Source organism: Canis aureus, chromosome 1 (genome assembly GCF_053574225.1).
Source record: "Canis aureus isolate CA01 chromosome 1, VMU_Caureus_v.1.0, whole genome shotgun sequence".
Classification (NCBI taxonomy): domain Eukaryota; kingdom Metazoa; phylum Chordata; class Mammalia; order Carnivora; family Canidae; genus Canis; species Canis aureus.
The window spans coordinates 87260210-87265054 of NC_135611.1; the positions used below are offsets into that span (position 1 = coordinate 87260210).

At 40.9% G+C, this 4845-nt stretch overlaps 1 protein-coding gene across 10 annotated transcripts in view; it reads left to right on the forward strand.

The window, feature by feature from the left end:
- Positions 1 to 4845, forward strand: part of TRPM3 (transient receptor potential cation channel subfamily M member 3) — a 500214-nt gene that overhangs the window by 35763 nt on the left and 459606 nt on the right. The window lies entirely within an intron of this gene.

Below are 4845 nucleotides of genomic sequence, written 5' to 3' on the forward strand. Positions count from 1 at the left end.
TTCTGAACATTTGTTTCAGATATTAAATTGTTTCTCTGTGATGCTGTAAGTATTAGATGAGATGATATACATAAATCATCTAGCGTAGTTCCTGATCCATGGTACGGACTCAATAAATGGTAACTATTATTACCAGACTGACATTGATTACAATTTTATGAAATTATTTCCAACTCACACAATCACTCAGCCACTTCAATCCCTGTATTTTCCAAGGGATTTGCTTGGGATTCAGACTCATACCTCTTTTAAGTGTTCATTAGGTTCTGTGAAATGCATTACCTGTCATATTGTATCATCTAAATGAAGGCTATTCTTCAGAACACACACATAGAGCTATTTGAAAATTTCCCCTATTCAGGACAAGCTAGAAATTTCCGTGTGAAATTTCCATATAAAGACTTTTTCAAATTGTCTTCCTTGATTTTATTTGCCCTATTCCTGCCTTTATAATCCCTTCCTGTCATCCCAAAGTCTCTTACAATAGAAGTAAAATTTAGCATCTTGTGTTTTTATATGACTTTTCTTTACCACCATAGAGATACTATTCCCATTAAAACTGCTATCCGTGCTTACATTATTAACCTGTGTGCTTCTTTTTCTTGACACGGGTCATTGTAATTTCAATAACAAACTATTCCCTCTCTCTTGATTTGACAGGGGATCAGGCCTGTAAAATCACATAATCCACTAACAATAGAATAGTAGACCATTAGAGCTGGAAGGCATCACACAGAGTATTTGCAGCTCCCTTTGTCTTTATACAGAGGATGAACGGGAAGTTCTGAGAAGTTAAGGCACCTTGTGAACTATCATTCAGTAGTGTCTCTGACTTATGTCTTGAAACCAAACATAAATTTCTTTCATCTAGAATGAAGTGGTAATGCAACTTTAACTTACCTTATACCTGCCCTCTCTTTGCTCCTTATGATAATAGGTATTATATAAGGAGACATTGTGGAACAGTAAACTTATACAGCCTTATTAATAAGATGACGTTTCATTAATGTTAAGAAAGTTGGCATCATTTTCATGGTTTCCTAACTTTTATTTTCAACATCAGCTATTTGGCCCTCTTTTAGGAAGTGAGCGTTCATAATTAAATCCAAAGCACCTACAAGATTATCAGTAAATATCAAGGGAATTACCATCAGCACATTTGATATATTTCCATGATCCTTGAGATTGGTACTGGAGTTAGTTGACAGTACACAACTATTAACTGAACACATAATCACCTAACTGGTATTTTAGGGACGCCATTATATGTAAATATTTGTTGCCAGTTAGGTGAACTTTTCCTGCTTTCTTTCCAACAGGATTTATTTTAAAAATAAATTGATATTATATCTGTACGGGGACATGCAGTTCTGCTAGTAGAAAAGTAAAAGATTGATGGATAGGCAGATGTGGCTTTTATCTTATTTGGAGTCATCCTAAATTGTAAATCAGGATGGCAGTGTAGCTAAGGAAAGAGCCAGAATAAAAGACAGATGTTTACACGCTTTCATTATAACTGCTTAATACCAAATCAAGACTCTGTGAGATTGGAAAAACCACCAGTAATCGTTTCAGAAATATCTTACAAAGCATGTAGTTAAGTCTCTTCTTTCTAAGTGGTCCTCTGAGTGTGTGCATTGTGTGTGTGTGTGTGTTTTCAAATAACATAAATCATTTTCATCTAGTTATTATACAAAAGATTCTTCTCAATGAAAGCTTTTATATTAGGCTCAAGTTGCTTTCTTAGCGATGCTGTACAAATCCTCAGTAAACAACCTTTGTCTCAGCACCTTACATATCTTTCCCTGATAACCCCAAGACACTTAAAAACTTCTATTTTGGGGGGAGGACGCCTGGGTGGCTCAGCAGTTAAGCATCTGCCTTCAGTTCAAGGCGTGATCTTGGAGTCCTGGGATCAAGTCTTGCATCAGGCTCCCTTCAGGGAGCCAGCTTCTCCCTCTGCCTATGTCTCTGCCTGTGTGTGTGTGTGTGTGTGTGTGTGTGTGTGTCTGTCTGTCTGTCTCATGAATAAATAAATAACTTTTTTAAAAAGTTTTTTTCCCCATTTTTGAACCTTTATATATTAACATTAATTAAAGCACTTTTATGTGCTGGGCACTATTCTAAACATTCAGTCCTTTCAACAGTCACTAAGGGGAGCTGCTCTTATTAGACTCTTTTACAGGATGAGAACTCTAAAAGAGGACAACTTGTCCAAAAACACACAGCTAGTGAGGGATAAGCCATGAATGCAATCTAGGCATGATCCTCTTTGAGAGCCCACCTTCCAAATCACTCCCATAGATCACCTTGCATGTTCACTATTAATTACCATTCTGGGTGATTATATCTTTCCAGGTGGTTTTTAAAATACATTACAGGCATTGTTCCCCTTTATACCCTTGAAGGCACAGAAAATTTGGGTTTGATAAAAATCAGTTGGGGTTCACATCTGAGAAGATGAGGGTAGAGGTCATGAGATCAGAGCTGGAAGCAATAGTCCTGTCTCCAACAAACCCAGTGTCTCCATCCTATCCCCTCAACTTCTCTCTGGTCTTTCCTTCTCAGGTACCTGATTGACTCCACAGTGCATTTGCAGAAGGGGTTTAGGATTAGCATCCCTGTGAGAGGAGGAACTATAGGTACTTTCCTGCCAGCTACATAATTTGCTAGGCCTAGTGCAAAATAAAAACATGGGCTCCTTACTCAAAACACAGGTAAAAGTTTGGTCCTTTCTTCTGTGGTCTCTTTCACCTGGTCACGTGATTTTTTATTTGCTATTTGATGCTGCACTCTCTCAGTCATGGGGATACTCACTGGGTGAATGCACTGGGGCCCCCTGAAGGAGAGGGAATGGGGACGATTGCCAAGTGGAGTTGAGATTGGGGATGACCAAGAATCTGACCCAAGTGTGAGATGGCAACTGTAGCTTAGCCTAGGCTCCAAAGCCCCAGAGAACCCTCCATTGTCCCATTGAACCTCACAGAATACAAATTCAAAATAAAATCACTAAGAATTTCAAGATAGCAACTGCAGAGTATTAAACCCCAAGAGCAGATCCCCTTCTGAGTAGGGGGCCCGAGCAACTACATTGCTTGCAGGTCTATGAAGCTGGTTCTTAATACATATTTATTTGGTTTGGTTTCTTAGAGTTGACAGAAAGTATGTCTGAAGCCCCCCCACAAGCTACTTCTTGCTTCTGCCACTTGGGGTGATGGCATCCTTTGAGGTGGTGGTGATTATCTTCTCCAAATGACTAGATTGCAAACTTCAGAGGGCAGTCTCTTCTATGTCCTTAGAAACACTCGTAAGGCAAGCAGAGAACCATGAGAGTCCATTTCAGGGTGGACCAGCTTTCCTAATCTGACAGGAGGAAGACTTGGCTCTGTGATGGCAGAGTCTTCAGGGCCAGTTGGGCCACTGAAGAAAGAAGCAGAACAGGGAGCAGCTGAGTGCAATTTACATAAGCAAGGCCTACACTCCTTTGGGAAGACTCAAGTGCTTTTTTTTTTTTTAAGGTTTTTTATTTATTTATTTGTGAGAGACACACACAGAGAGAGAGGCGGAGACACAGGCAGAGGGAGAAGCAGGCTCCCTGCGGGGAGCCCGATGCAGGACTCCATCCCAGGACCTCGGGATCATGCCCTGAGCTGGAGGCAGACGCTCAACCGTTGAGCCACCCAGGCACCCCTCAAGTGCATTTTAAATAAAGAACAATTTACTTTCCAGCTCATCTCTGAATGTTACAGTTCTGAATGTGCAAACTGGAAGGGACTGTATTTCTGTATTTCTGCCCACTCAGGCCCTTGAGCCAAGAGGAGGCCTGGATTGGTGACGTGACTCACTGAGGCCACACTGTGATCTAGCTTTCCTTTAGCCTCGTCTTCATCACAGCACACCTTTCCCCAGAACTTGGCACAAGTTCCCTGGGACAGAAGCCACATCAAGGAGACTGGGGGGAGTGGCACCCTCACAGTCAGCTCTTCACTCCAAACTCCAACCAGTTGGTGTCACAGAGGACACAGGTATACTTTGGCCTCCCCTGGAAGCACTTTATTTTTGCATCCCATGCTTTGTTCAGATGGCTTACCCAAGTGTCACCCACTCCCATGGGCACAAACATTTCTTATCCTTTGAGATGTCTTTATTGTGCGAATGGAGCCCTAGCCAGGCCAGCACAGAGACTTATCCCCTCTCTTCCCCAGGAATGGGAAGGGATGTGAGGATACAGGGTTTAGCCCTGATGTGGGAAAACTGATTCTTCTTCGTACTCAACTGGCAGTGAATCCTTTAAGGGTCCTGAAGATGTGTCCAGCTCTAAAAAAAAAGTGAGCCTTGACCCATGGCAGTAGCTTGCCAGATAGGTAAAGGCAGGTCGTTCTGACTTCTGTCTGCTTTGTACAAGCTTTCAGGATTTACTCTGGATTTTTCCCCAGGTTTCTTCTATAGATTGAAATGCTACTGAAAAATATTGCAGTTGGAACTCTAGGTTCCTAGACTGAATTTTATAACAAGCTCCCCAGAAAATCAGAAATCCCCTCGTATATTTAAAGAAGCAAGATGATCAGGGGATGATAGTTTTGGTAATCCCTTTATTTTTTTTTCACGTTAAAAAAAAGTTTCCTTTTATTAATCATCTAGAACACTTCCATCCAAATCACTACAGCTTAAAATAGATCACTACCCTTTTGCAGCTATTTAGTAGCCAAGAGCAATGCATAAGATCCATACAACGGTTCTGAAAAGTTCGCACTGTCAGTTCAGAACATCTGCTTCACCAAGCCTGATTATTTAAAAAGAATGATAAGAAATTAAACATCACAAATATGTTTTTATTTGTCACCA